Consider the following 15,860-nt stretch of genomic DNA (forward strand, 5'->3'; position numbering starts at 1 on the left):
TCTCGGCGGCGCGCGGCAGGAGGAGCCGAGCGGTGGCGCTTACCTGGCTCGTCCCGGGCGGCCGCGATGGGCATGGCTCAGGGGCCCGGGGAGGAACGGGCTCCCCGGGGAAGGACCGGCTATTCCGAGGCGGAGTTGGAGAGAGCGGGAAGCAGGCTGTTCACAGCCCTGTCAGCCAACGAGCTCCATGGCCGCTAACCCGGAGTTTCGGCGCTGCCGCGGGACCCCCCATCCCACTACCCTCCGCCCTCTTCCGCCGCCGCCGCCGCCGCCACCTCTTCCTCCTCCTCCTCCTCCGCGGAGACCCCCCGCCCACTCCACACACTCTCCCATCATGCAGCGGGGGAACCGCTGCCGCCGACACGTCACTTCCGGGCGCAGGTGGCTGGGTCGGGGCCGGGCGCTAGTGGTGCTGGCGGGGGGCGGGGAGGACAGTCCGGGGGAATTCGTGTCACAGCCGCTTATCCCTGCGCAGGCGTCGTGGCGCAGCGCGCCGGCCGCCATTTTGAGTGTGGGCAAGCCGCCCTTTTTTACTTCCCCGCGAGTCACCGAGCCCTGAGGTGGGTGGGGGCAGGGGGAGGACGTCGGCCCGCTCTCGGCCGCCAGCCGGAGCCGCGCTCCGGGCGAGTGACAGGTGCTTCTCTCAGCCGGTGGAAACGGCTCCTCTCAGGACGCGAGGAAATCGCTCCCTTTCTAAATAACATTTTTAAGGTTTTTGAAATACAGAACCATATCCTCTTCTCCGTCCAAAAACCTCCCAGAGAGCTTTAGTCAGTTAGCCTTTTTTTTTTTCCGCCCCGTAAAAACTACTTTTTATTTACAGTCTTAACTCTTTTCCTTTTAAAAGAAAACAAAAAACTTAAACGAGCATCTCGGCGGACAGTCGTAAGCAACAAAGGAAGGGTTGCGGTTACAAGGCAAACTTAAGACGGGAAGCCGAAGGGAAAGCGGCCGGCGAATGGACCATCGCCGACAAACACCTGACACTTCGCTAAGGAAGCCGGCGGTTATTTTTCATCACTTATGCTGCGAAATAGCCGATGAGACAAAGAAGCCGTACCAACTTCTCTATTTAAATGCATTCTCTAACAGAGGTCCAAATAAAGGATCTATCAGTCGAAGCATTCGCTCTTCTGCTAGTTTGCAACCTTTCCCCCTGCATCGTGAACATCGCTCCGAGCACCGGTCACCGGGACGTCAGACGAGGTCACCGGGCGCCGAGGATTATTGCTAATCGTCCTGGACGACGGAGCCTACCGGCCGCTGCATTTGATCTGTTTTCCTAACCTGCACCGGCCATTTGAATCATTTAAAGTCTTTCCAAAACAGCAGAGCCCAGCAGCTCACAAATATAAACAAACCACACAGGGATGGTAAACACACCTTCCCCCAGAGAGACCGGGCCAGCCCCCTGAGTGGAGGAATTCCGCGAATCAGGAGAAGGATGAGGACAATAGCAGTTCATCTCTGCTTATCCCGCCTCTGCGACCGTCGGGATAAATTCACTGGGAGAGAGCTCAAACCGACGCACAGTGGTCTCTACAACTCTGTCGTTGCAAGATACGCTATCGCTTTACATTGGAGCACCTAGTGGCTTTGTGAGGGTCCTGGAGTTTTTGTTACGGCTCCTGCACGAAAGTCAAAGGAAAAGCCATAGTTTGTCAAATTTATTCCTATTGTATTTCGCCCCCTGCTGGTGTCCCTCGTGGGCTTGCTTGAGTCTGTGCAAAACTCGTACCTGTGTCGCTGCAAATGTTTATTGACTGGGAAGGAAAAAAGCAAAACATGTTTGTGTGTGCCGAGAAGCTGGAAATAAATCGACGTTAGACGAACACGTTTTCATTTGAATTTGATAGTCCATGGTGACAAAATGTTCGTTTTTTGTCAAGTAAAAGCAGAAGACAATCCTTTTCACTTAGGGACAGTAATTGAAAAATCATCTTCCAACTTTCTTTGTGGAAATTGAGTAGTTTTTTGGCCTGGGCTTGTCAGTGCAATCAACCAACCTGTAATTGGTAATCTTGCCCTTCATTCTGAAGATAGGCATTCTAATGATTATCAAATTGCATTCCAAAAAGAAAATGCTTATCGCTGAGTGTTTTTAAGATGATAAAATAAGTCTGGGAAATATACTCATTAGAATTCATTACTTGGACCTGATGATAGTAACATTTTTTTTCTTTGCTTAAAATAGTGAAAATTATGACCATATTGCATTGTGAAAGTATTATTATATGCATTATGAAACAGTTATATGTATACTTAATATTTACTGTGTGCAGACTTTGATAAAGTTGTGATCACAATGTAAGTAGATTTTGCGTCTTGTTTAAACTTAATGTTATATTGTAAATATTTTCTCCTATTGCTTAAAATCTTATAAAACCTTAACTTCTAATTGCTTATGAAGCGTTCAAAATTGAGTGTACACACCGTGATTTACTCATACAATTATTGGACATTTCCCACCATTACAAATAATACTTTGATCAGCATTTTACATAAGCGGCTTTATGCAATTTTGGCAATTTTTTTCTTAATAAGAGAAAATCACTGGGCAAAAGACTATGACTGCTTTATTGGCATTTCATTTTCTAAAAATTCTTATTTTATTATTTAATAAATTATATATTTATTATAAATAAATTATTATTTTTCCAAAGACGATACCAATTTTTAAGGAGCCCTGGTGACCCTGTTAGGTAAATTTTAGACTACTAACTCCAAGCTGAGCTAATCCAACTTACCAGCCGCTCCGTAGGAGAAAGATGAAGCTCTGCTCCGGCAAAGATCTATGGCTTTGGAAGCCTTACATAGGGTCGCTATGAGTCGTCGTGGACTAACGGTATTGTGTTTTGATGTGCCAATTTGTAATGCCACAGCAATATAGGAGTGTGCCTCTTTACCACTGGATGGGAGAAAGACAGGGCTTTCTACTCCCTGGAAGAGATACAATCTCAGAAATTCACAGGTGCCGTTTACCCTGTCCCATGGAGTTGGCAAGAGTCGGCATTGACTTGATGGCAGTGAGTTTGGTTTCCTTCTTTTGTTCTGGTTTTACCAGTGGATAACGTTTCAGAGAGAAAAGAAAGCTAAAAGTTGAAAGGAACTTAACATGCATTTCTTCTGAGTCTGTTTTATAGCCCAGTAAATATTTTCTGGGCAAAAATAAGTACTTTTTAATGAATAAATGTGATGTATGAATTACTATTCAACACATGGTAAAATGAACATGGCTAGATTGCAGAAACAAAAAGTGAAAACCGTCTCAGATGAGAATAATTTTTTTACAATGCATGTGATTTTTGAAAACAAATCAGTTATTATTAATGGATATAATTTTATAAATTGTGGAATGGATCAGAAAGCTCTGAAGGGGACTTTATCTGAAACTGTCATATTTGATAAAATCTGCAGCAAATGTGGCACAAAGTGTTGACATTCTAGGTAGAGGACACATTATGCTTGTTATATAATTCTTTGACATGTTCTTTTTAAAAGTCATCTAGGAAGTCACTTTTTCCAGGAACCAGCTAGTTTACAACATTTGTTTATGAAAAGCCTAATAAAGATAGCTCCTGATACATTATTATCTTATTATGCCTGGGATTAGCACAACTTCTCAAAATTGTTTTCAAGTACTGGTATCTTATTTCTGATGATTCACACACTGACCCTGTGGAGCAAGTTAACATCATCTTATAGAAGAATTGATCAGAGATGTTGTGATTTGTATGAAATCACAAGATGTTGTACTTTGTACAAAATAGAGACAGCTTTGTACAAAATAATATAGGATTGAGACTAGAACCCTGCTCTTCTGATTGAGAATTCTTTTTCCCCACGCCATTTGACTTTATCACTTTAAACAATAATACAGTTTTTGTTGTTGCTGTTGTTGTTAGGTGCCTGCGAGTCTGTTTGGACTCAGAGAGACTCACATGGCAGAACGAAACGCTACCCCCGTCCTACCCAAGTCTCACAATTTGTCCCTCCATTTGAGTCCACTCAGTTTTCTTGGACCTAACCACAACTTAACTTGCTTTGTCATTTAAAACACTTTCCCCATTTCCACATTTACATCATTGTAAAATATAAAATACAAAGTTGTGGGGTCTTTTTCTTTTTTTCACTGTGAGTATGATAGGTTAACCAAGAGAAAATGTACTATAATATCTAAAAATACTACTTATATATAATCTGAGCCATGGAAAAAATTGGTGGAAAAGTTGCAACAGCAACTATCCAACAGCAACTTCTCCTCCACCCTTTCCAAATCTACAAGTAAGATTAGTAACATCCTAAAAAGTTAGTGGTTCAAGGCCACCAGCCTCTCTGAGGAGAGAGTTGAGGTTATCTGCTCCTGTAATGATTTTCAGCCTCAGAAACACTACTTAGGGGCTTTATGACTCAGAATTGACTTGATGGCAGTAGATTTGGTTGGTTTGAGGAAGAGGTTAAATGGCAAAGGTTTCCCCAGTAGCCTAGTACATTTATAGAGAACTGATTTTAGAAGTCAAGTTTCATGTTCCTAATCCTGAGTAACTTCCACTCTTTACCCTATTCTACTACTTGTATGTACAATCTCTTTTTCACCAAAGCGAAAAACCCCATTGAGATTCTGAATAAAATTGCTTTCTATATGCTCGGTTAACTGTGATCACAATACAGAATGTATTTAAGCCAAATATTTATGTCAGATAGAAATCATGTTACAATTAATCATGTGGAATGACTGTGTGTATGTGTGTGTGTATACACACAAACATATTTGTGTAATAGGGCATAACTAAACTTTTTTGCTCATATTTTATAGCTGATTTGATGGGAATTTCACCAAGTGAAGATTTACAGCTTTGGAAGCCCACAAGGGAAGTTCTGCACTGTCCTATAGGGTCCCTGTGAGTTACAATGACTGAGTGGCAGTGAGTTATCTTTGTTCTTGAGCTTCATGTGATTGTTGAGCATGTAGAAGGTGTGTAATTCCTCTTGAGAGTTTGAAGACCCAGTACAAAAAAATTAAATTCCATTAGTAATTGAAAACCATTGGTTACATGTTAAAATGATATTTTAAATATATTTGATTAAAAAAGAGATATAATTAAATTAATTTATCACCTTTTACTTTTTAAAATGTAGTAACTAGGAAATTTAAATCACATATATTGCTCCCATTATATTTCTATGAATAATATAGAACTAGTGTATTACATTTGTGAAGAACTTATTATCTGCTTTTACTTTTTGTGATTAAAGAGTTGGACAGAAAAATAAAAAAGATAATTTTATGCAACTTATAGTTGCATCAGGACAGGGATTTCTGCCTTATTTGCTTCTATATTTCTAACTTCAATAACATAGCTTGGTACATAGTGGATGACAATACATATTTGTTGAATAAATGATATATCCAGAAATTTTTTTTGGAAATGTTTTAAAAATTTAATTAATAGCTTTTTAAAGCTTTGCTATTTATCGTGTCCTTCAATAGCTTTATAGTTACCTAGTTATAATTACTGGAGATCTGATGGCATAGAGGTTAAGCATTTGGGCTGCTAACCAAAAGGTTGGCAGTTTGAAAACACCAGTCACTCAGGGGGAGAAAGATGAGGCTTTCTACTCCAGTAAATAACAGTCTCGGGAACCCACAGGAGTAGTTCTACCCTGTCCTATAGGGTCACTATGAGTTGATGGCAGTGAGGTTTTGGGGGTGAGTTATAATTATCAATATATAATCTCTTTCATTGTTTTTGTGATCTTTTAAAATTAATGAAAACAACTAAATGAACCTTTTTATGCACTCAGCACAGTGCTGAGGGAATGCTAAGCAGAGGTCTGTCTGAAACCCAAAGCACACATCTCCTTGGGAGTCAAGTAGGGTTAGTTTATGTTCACTTCTGCTGGCTGCAGCTGCTGTGTGCTAGGAGGCAGGAGTCTTGAGTAGAGGCTGTACTCACTGACAGCAATTTACCAAGGAGACTTTGACCGCAACAAAGCAGACCCCCACGGGGGTCTGACCAACGGGTGACACCTCTCCCCTTCACCTGCAATTGTTGGTTGCAGACTGTTCCGAACTGCTACAGGAAGCTTCCAAAGCGAAAACCCTCCCATACTCGCACTCGACCTGCCTTTGGACTCACTCTTTCCACGTGTTCTGACTTGCTTCACTTTGCTTCGGATGGGGGGACACCAATAGTTGCACCTTACATGGCCCTCACAAACTTTTAGGATCTCCGTCATTACTCACTGAAGTAGATTGTCGAGCATTGTCTTTGGGGACTCTGTTAGGCCCATTGGCTTCCATATCCCACAGACCATAGTCCTGAACTCCCAGACCCAACTGCTCATTCCCTCAAGGTGCTTGGTTAGGCCTAAGAAGTTTATGTCATTTTGTCCCTTTTCTGTTCTGGTATGCACACCGATATGTTTACAGCATGTACAGATACGTATGTAAAAATATTGTCTGCCCAAACTATGTATAGTCGGGTAGAGTCCCTTCGGCTTACTCATACTTGTTCATCTTGTATCCTGCCTATGTATTCATTTGTAGATTCATGTTTGTTATTAATGATACTGCAGGATTATATATGTGGTAGTCTTTACCTGTGCTGTTTTTGGTACCTTAGGGATATTGTGCTGTTCACCCTATTATTGTATATTGCCTTTCTTCTCACCCAAATTAGCATATCTGTCATCTGGTTAGTGATTGTCCCTTGCTCCTCTCCCTCATGTTTTTTAATAACAAATATGTAAGAAGCAAGGATAAAATGATATTACAGGGCACATGAGATAAAATAGACATAATCAGTGATAACAGTAAGAAAAGAAAGGGAGAGAAGTAGATATGATATGAAATTTCTTATTTGTTACTGACGTTGTTAGTCGGTGCCAACTTACTCATATCTTTCTCCTATGAAGTGGGTTTGAACCATTAATCTTTCAATTAGCAGCCAAGTGCTTAACCACTGCACCACCATTGCTCAAAAAGATGTTAAATATAATATTCATGGTTACCACTAAGAAAAAATATAAAAAATATACACAGAAGAAAGAAGTGAACCAAGGAAGCTCATGACAATAGAGCAGCAAAACACAAATGTATATAGTAGAAAAGGACAAAGACATAAAAAGTGTGTTGGTCTGGGTTGACTAGAGAAAGAAATTCATAGATACTCATGTGGATAAGAAAGAGCTTTATAAAAAGAAAGAGCTTGATATAACAGAGCATTTTTATATTAAGAAAACATCCCTGCCCAGTCCAGATGAAGTCCGCAAGTCTGATATTAGCCCATATGTCCAATACCAGTCTATAAATTCCTCTTCAGACTCACACAACCCATGCAATGATGCCGAATGCAGGAAGATCACAAGCCAGTGGGTGGAAAGTCTTGTGGTTCCAGTGGCAGTGGAAGCATCTCAGCACTGGCAGGGGTCTCCACATGGCTCCTCCAGCTCCAGGGCTCTGTCTCTGTCAGCGTAGTTCCATGTGGCTTGTCAACAGGAATGTGTAGCAGAGAGTGTGGATCTGGCCTCCAATGAGCTATTTATCTCCTGTGTGCTCCAAATGAGGTCATCAAGCTGTGACCTGATTGACATGCTAATCTCCACCCCTTCACTCTTAGTAGTCTCAAGTTGACACCAGATTATGTAACTACAACAAAAGGCTTAAGACATACACACACACACACACACACAAATAACAAAATAGTAAAAGTAGGCCTTTGTAGCAGTTATTACAGGGAACATAATGGACTAAATCCTTCAATTAAAAGGCAGAGGATGAGGGCAATGAATGTATAAATGTGCTTTACACAATTGACATATGTATGGATGTGATAAGAGTTGTATGAGCCCCTAATAAAATGATAAAAAAAGAGAGAATAATTTAAAACACATGAAAACATTTAGAAAATCTATGAAAAACACCATTTCATATATTTTATAGAAATAGTTTAAGAGTAAATAAATAAAGAAACTTGTGAGGGGTAAAAGGCAGAATATGGAAGAATGGATAAAGAAACAAAACAAATCAAGACAAAAACCAAACCAAAGTATGCCCGTTTACAAGAGACATCTTAATTCCAAGGGCATGCATAGATTGAAGACAAAAGGATGGGGGGAAATATCTCACGCAAATAATAAGGAAAAAGAGCTGGGATGGCATTCATAAATCAGACAAAGTAGACTTTAATACATAACCTGTTAAAAGAGATGAGACTGGACCTTACATATAGCAAAAAGGTAAACCAATCAAGAACTAACAAATACAGATGTCCACAACATTGGGGCACCTACATATAAAATCAAACACTGACAGCATTGAAGGGAGAAATAGATGGTGTTACAATAATAATAGAAAACTGCACAGAACATCTAGAAAGAAAATCAACAAGGAAATAGAGAACTGAATAAAATGATAAACTCACTAAATTTAATAGACATGTAGAAAACTCCATCCTGAAACAGCAAAATATACATTCTATTCCAGTGCAGTTGGATCATTCTTCAGGATAGATCACATGCTGAGTCACAAAGCAACCCCTGATAAATTTTAAAAGATTGAAATCATATGAAGAATCTTCTCTGTGCACAATGGAATAAATTTAGAAATCAATAATAAAAAAACAAAAACACCTAGAAAATATACCAACATATGGAAATGTATGACACACCATTAAATGACCAATGGATTCAGGGGGAAAAAATCAAAAGAGAAATCACAATTTCTCTAAAGTCAAATAAAAATTAAAGTCCAACATATTAAAACTTATGGGATGTAATGAAGGCAGGAGAATTTATAGCAGTAAATGTTCACCCGTAAAAACAAGAAAATCCTCAAACGGCCTAACTTAACTCTTGGAACTAGAAAGAGGCAATCTAAGCCTAAACCTACCAGAGCAAAATAAATAAAATTGAAAACAGAAAAATAACAGAGAATCAGCAAAACCAGAAGTTGGTTCTGCAAAATAATAAAATTGACAAATCTTGAGCCAGACTAACAAAAAACAAACATACACATATATAATAATAAGAAAAAAGATGCAAAAATAAAAATGAAGAGGGGGATATTACAACCAATGTAGAAATGACTAGAATTATGATTAGACATTATAAACAACTTCATGGCAGCAAACAGCAATAATATAACAATTTAGATGAAATGGACAAATTCTTAAACACACACAGCAAACCCAAATTGATCGAGAAAATAGAAAGTCTCAACAGACCCATAAAAAATGAAGAGATTAACAGTATAAAAAACCTCTGAATAATAAAAAGTCCTGAACCAGATGGCTTCACTGAGAAATTCTACCTAAAATTTAGAGAATTAAGAAATGCTGCTTAAACTCTTCCAAAAGATAAAGAAGAAAGGGAGGAGTCCCTACTTCATTCTATGAAGCAAACTGGTACTCAAACAAGACAAAGACATAAGAAAACAAAAACCTACAGGTTAAGATCTTATAAATATAGATGAAAAAAATCTCAACAAAATGCTAACCAACAGAATTCAATGGCATATGAAAAGTCATACGCCATAACTAAGTGATATGAATTGATTCCATAACTAAGTGATATGAATTGATATTATTATGTGAATGATATGAATTGATATTAGAAAATCCCAAATAGTCTACAAGAAAACTTATAGAGCTAATGAAGGGAGTTAGAAAAGTTACAGGGTTCAAGACCAAACAAAAATCAGTTGCATTCTATATAAATTTCTGACAAATCTTAATGGGAAACTAGGTAAGTGAGTTAATTAGTTTATTGTGCCAACCTGGCCGATTAAACACATGTGGGGTTAATTGAAGGGCAGAGGGAGAAATGGCTTGGTGAGCCTTGCCTTCCAGTTCTCGGGTCTCTTGCTTTCTGACTGTCAGACCAGGGTGCAGCTACCTTAGCCAGTTCCCTGCTTTAGTTGGCAAGGCTCACTTCCTGCAAGACATTCCTGAGGAGAAGCCACATGGACCTACCCCTATGCAGCCCTGGGTGCTAGAGCACCCATGTGGAGACCCCTGCCAGCACTGAGATGTTTACACGTTCACTGACTCTGCTTTCCTTCTGCAATCGGCATCATTGCGTCTGTTTTGTGAGATGGAGGAGGACTTTGTGGATCGGTGTTGGACATATGGGTTAGTCGGTTAATGTTGGACTTGTGGACTTGGGCAGCACTGGGTTGGCATGTTTTCTCAATTCACACTTAACCTCTATATAAAACTCTCTCTTATACATGAGTTTCTGTGGATTTGTTTCTCTAATGTACCCAGACTAACACAGTAATCAATGCCATATTCAATAGAGCATCTAAGAGTATGAAATATCTCAGAATTAATCTAACCAACGACTCAAAGGAATCAGACAATTTGAACTATAAAGCACTGCTGAAGGAGATTAAAGAAGACTTAGATAAATGAAAAGATGTTCCATGTTCATGGAATGGAAGGCTTAATATTGCTAAGATGTCAATACCATCCAAAGTAACTATTGAGACTTCACTAACTATTGAGTCAATGTAATCCCTACACAATTGTTGTAGCCTTCTTTACAAAAATAGAAAACAACATTCCTCAAATGTATGGAATGGCAAGGGCCCTGAATAGTTACAGTATTTGAAGCAGCCAATTACTGGTCTAATGGCAGATATAACACTAATGGAGTCAAATTGAGAATTCAGAAATAAATCCACACATCTATGGTCAACTGCTTCACAAGATCTCTTTAACATGTTGCAAAGCAAGGATGGCATGTTGAAGACTACGGTGTGCCTGACCCAAATCATGATGTTTTCAATGGCCTCATAAGCATGTAAAAGATGGACATTGAATAAAGAAGGCCAAAGAGGAATCAATGCATTTGAATTGTGGTGCTGGAAAAGAATATTGAAAGTACCATGATCTGTCAAAAGAGCAAATACATCTGTCTTGGAAGAAGTACAACCAGTATGCTTCTTAGAAGTGAGGCTGTTGAGACTTTATCTCATGTCCTTTGGATATTTTATCAGGAAAATCCAGTCCTTGGAAAAGGACATCATGCTTGGTAAAACAGAATAGTAGGAGGAAGAGGAAGACCTTTCACAAGATTGATTGACACAGTGGCAGCAACAATGGGGTCAAACATATAAACAACAGTGAGGATGACACAGGACTGGGAAGTGTTTTGCTCTGTTGTGCATAGGGTCGCTATGGGTTGGAACTGACTCAAAGATACTTAACAACACCAACAGCAACAATGATCAACTAATTTTGACAAGAATGCTAAGTCCAGCCAATGGGGAAAGAAAAATCTTTTCAATAGATGGTATTGGGATCATTGGAATTCCATATGCAGAAAAATGAGAGATCCATGCCTCACAGCATACATGAAAACAAATCCAAAATGGATTAAGAACCTAAATTTGCAAGCTAAAACCACAAAATTCCGAGAACAAGCAGAAGCAACACTGTCAAGCCTAGCTTTCAACATGTCTAATGTAATCAGAATAGCAAAATAAATAAATGAGCCCTCATAAAAATGAACAACTTTTGTTCATCAAAAGACTCTACTAAGACAATACATTGAGGGGATTATAGTGGATGTGTTGCAACAAAATGTGTATCAACTGTTGAACTTAAAACTAATCTGTTCTTTAAAACCATCACTTAATTCTCTCTCACTCATGTGCGCGTGAAGGGAAAAAAAAAGGGAAAAGACAAACTACCAACTGGAAGAATACCTTTGGAAACCATATAGCTAACAAGAATCTAATAACAATAAGAATACTATAAATATGTATATGTTATATGTATATCGTATATCATATATATATACATACATAACTTTTACAACTTTGCAATGAAGGAACAACAAAAAAAGTCATAAAATGGGCAAAGGACTTGCATAGACATTTCACTAAGGACGATATTCAAATGGCCACAAAAGACATGAAAGGATGTTTCGCATCAGAGAGATGCAAATCAAACCTAAAGGTAAAACAATTTTACTTGCACTAAGTTATAATTAAAGAATAAAAAGGAAAAGACCCTCCCCTCACACCCATCAGAAGATAACAAATGTTAGAGAGGCTGTGGGAACATTGAAACCCTTCCATTACTGGAGAGGATGCGACGTGGTACCGCCCCTGTGGAAACCAGTGTGAAGTTGCTCAACAAGTCCCTAGGTATATACAAAAAATACTTGAAAGAAGAGGCTCAGAGACATATACTGAGGTTCATGGCAGCATTATTCATGCTGAAAGTTGCAAACAGCCCAAGTGCCCATTCACAAATGCATGGATAAACAAAATGTGGTCTATACATGCAATAGAATAATACTCAGCCAATGAACCTTGAAAACATTGCTCTGAGTCAGTCACAAAAGGGAACATATTGTATGACCTCAATTATATAAAAAGAGAAGGCAAATGTATAGAAAACAAAATTTATTAGTGGTTACCAGAGGGGATAAAGGGAGCGATACTTAATGGTGATGGAAATATCTTGTTGATCAAGAGTAGGGCTAAACAGCTGAATATTCTAATTGCTTTCAGTATGTGTACACCTGTAAGAAGTGACATTAGCAAAACCTGTGTGATAGCATGAGAGAAAAATGTGGAGCAAAACTCAAAATTATTAGATTTTAAAAATTTACTAGTGGACCCCCCAGACTATGTGACCCTTAGTGACCCTTCAGATCTGGAATGCAACTCACCCCCATGGATCAAATTTCAACCAAATAATAGGTCTATAAAGTGAACACTAGGGAGCTGTGCATGCCTTAGACTATTGAAATTAAGGAAGGACAGCACATAAAGTTCAGAAGAGTTAGGAAACAGGGTAGAATGGAAACAGAAGACAGAGGAAGTGGGACAAGCGATATTATGTTGTGGGGATTGAAATCAATGACAATGTGTTGAACTTGTTGAATGAAAAATTGATCTGCTTTGTGCAACTTCAGCCAATTCACTAATAAAACGTTTTTTTAAAGTTGTGTAATGGATTTCTTTATGCCAACAACAAAAAATGGAAAGAAAAAAAAAAGTACCTACTGAGCCCCTCCACCACTAAGGCTGCCTCATGGGTTTAGTTTCTTGGTTTACAGGTTTATGGTCATGGTTCAAGGGCACATCCCAGTTAATGGGCAGAATAACATATTTAACGTATCTGTTCTCCCTCTTAGTTCATTGCGCAGTGTCTCAAAGGTTTGCAAGCAGGCCTCCAGGCCATAACAATGGGTCTCTATTTACCTGATTCATCAAAGGAAGGAAAGCCAGGGACATGATGATGATTTGGAATGGACAGCTAATCTGTCTCTGTGAACAACTACCTACTTTGCCATAGGTCAAAGAAATGGACCATCATTCAATGTTTTGGTCAAAGATTTCATAAAAGAATACTCATCAAAAGGGGGGAAATTCAGAACAGAATCTCAAATTCTCATAAATTCCAGATTTCATAATTAAAGGTTCTGTGAGCCCCTGAAACTATTGCCCTGGGTTAATCTTTAAACTTTAAATTAAAAACATCTACTGAATTATTATGATTTTAAAAAATGTAATTGTGAGTTAGATGCTAATCATTTTTATATTTGGTATCGCATCAAAATTCTTGTTATTGCCTTATTTTCATTATTTTTTGTCCATCTCCCTCTTGTTGTAAATGATCTTCTTCAATCATGCTAACATCTGTCCACCCACCAGGCTTTAACTTCTCCTCTCCTCCTTCCCCAAGACCTCCACCCTTCAACAACCAAATCTATTTCTTTTAGTGTGAAAACCATTCTTTTTATTTTATAATAGCAATGATCTCATACGATATCTGTCCTTTCCTGATTAACTAGTTTTGTACAGCATAATATCCTCCCAGTCCATCCATGTCATATGAGTTTTACAGATTTGTCATTATTCTTTAACATTGAGCAGTATTTCACACTTTGTATGTACCAAAATGTATTTATCCATTTTACCAATGCCAGCCAGGTACATTTTTCCATCTTCTTGCTATTGTGACCAGTGCCTACATCTGGGCTACCGTTCTTATTTCTTTAGGGTATATACCAAATAAAGAGATAACTGGATCTTCAGGTATTTCTAGTCCCAATTTTTTGAGGGAGTGCCATACTGCTTTCCATAGCATATGAAGGTTCTAATCTGTCTACAGTCTCTCCAGATTTTGTTATCTTTTGTTTTTTAGAACTTTGCTTTTAGTGCTGGGGTGGTATCTCATCATTATTTTGATTTGCCGCTATCGGACAGCTGGTGACCATGAGCATTTCTTAATATGTTGGCCACATGGGTGTTTTTGGTGAACTATCTGTCCACATGGAAGAAGCACGCCAGCCTGTGTCATTCAAGGATTGTAAATAATAAAATCCAAATCTGAAGGAGGAAATAGTATCAGAGCTTAAATTCTGAATACCTGGTTTGCAGAAGGCTATTAATGAGAATGGAAGCCCAAAATCCATTTGAACGGTCCTCACATTAAGTCTTAGGTGGATCCCCTTGATTTAATAGGGAGCCTAATAGGCTACAAGTCAAGATTAGTGTCTGTTCTCAGGAATTCTGGCAGCCAGTCTCTCCTCTCTGATCCTTGACCTCTTAGCTATAAGGTACTTGCCTTCTGTTCAGGCAAATGTTACAAAGCTCCTTTAGTACCGATCAATGCCCAGTGGGCATTCCACTCTGTAAGCCAGCCTTCGGCTTGATGACCTGCAGTTGTCCTCATTCTATGGGCCAGGAAGCCCACCTCTCTGTCTCATGGTCTCTGCTGCTGCCTCAGTTGCTGCCGCCACCCCTTCTCCAGGAGAGGTGTCAGAGGGGTGCTGCTTGTTGCTCTCCTTTCATTAGAGTTGCGAGATTCTCTTATCCTGCTTCTGAGATGACTCACAATAAACCCAATGGAATGGCAACATTGGCCAATTCCCTAGTTAGAATTCTTGACACCTTAGATGCAGGCTCCTAGCCAGTCATTTGGCAGGAGTTACAAAGACAATTGACAGAAGAGCCATAGCAAAGTAATTTCACTTCACCAAAGCCACCTACCCTCAATCTGAAAGGCAGAGACAATTCAACACGATTCAATTCCCTCCTGATATGGTGCAACATGAGGGACCCAGGCCACAGATGAAGCTCACGGATCACAGAAATACATTTGGCATTCTTGCCAAATACATCTAACCTGAATTTAAATCAGCCTTTACATCTAAGAAATACCGGAGGAACAAGTTAAGCAGGACTACAAAGAAGTGATTGTACAAATCCGGGCATGGATTATTCTACAAGACAAATAACTTCGTCTTTTCAAAAGTGGCCTTCTGGATGAACAGAAACCAGAGAGAAATAACCAAACGCGATGCCTGGCTCTTGATAAGATCCTCAGTTCAATAAGCTAGTTATGAAAGGTATTATGGGGATAATTGAGGAAACCTGAATATGGGCTGATTATTAGAGGCTATCAGAGAATTATTGCCCAATTTTGTCGATATAATAAATAACTATGGCTATTTAGGAGAATGCCCTTGTTTTAAATGTCATAAGATTTGTAATTTGTTTTAAAGTGGTTCAGAAAAAAAATGGGATGAAAATACAGCAAAATGCTGATGATTGTTGAACTGCATCGAGGTAGTGGATCGACCAGCGATTCGTTCTACTTTTCTGCTACTTTGAATATTTTCATCATGAGAAGTCAGAGAAAGATCTACTTTCTGTACCAGAAGGTACAGATAAGGCCCAAGTCTCTTTCCACTTATTTCCAAATTACTGTATCCCCTGGGTCATCAGGTATTCAATAAACCTCTCCTATTCTGGAGCAGATCTTGTAAGCAGTGATCTTGAAAAGAGTTCTAAAGATGTAGCAAGGAGAAAACAAGCAAGGGCTGCAACTTCC

At 39.1% G+C, this 15,860-nt stretch overlaps 1 protein-coding gene across 3 annotated transcripts in view; it reads right to left on the reverse strand.

The window, feature by feature from the left end:
* The window catches only part of AFTPH (aftiphilin), a 77,966-nt gene extending 77,756 nt beyond the window's left edge, over positions 1-210 (reverse strand). For all 3 annotated transcript variants that reach the window (XM_004710180.2, XM_004710179.2, XM_045294113.1), the window contains exon 1: positions 44-210. The gene's annotated coding sequence lies outside the window, so the exon portion shown is untranslated. The remainder of the gene's footprint in view (positions 1-43) is intronic.
* Between the last annotated feature and the right edge of the window lie 15,650 nt (positions 211-15,860).

The sequence above is a fragment of the Echinops telfairi genome, unplaced genomic scaffold, assembly GCF_000313985.2.
Source record: "Echinops telfairi isolate 266 unplaced genomic scaffold, ASM31398v2 ScPeMD7_2573;HRSCAF=3158, whole genome shotgun sequence".
Classification (NCBI taxonomy): domain Eukaryota; kingdom Metazoa; phylum Chordata; class Mammalia; order Afrosoricida; family Tenrecidae; genus Echinops; species Echinops telfairi.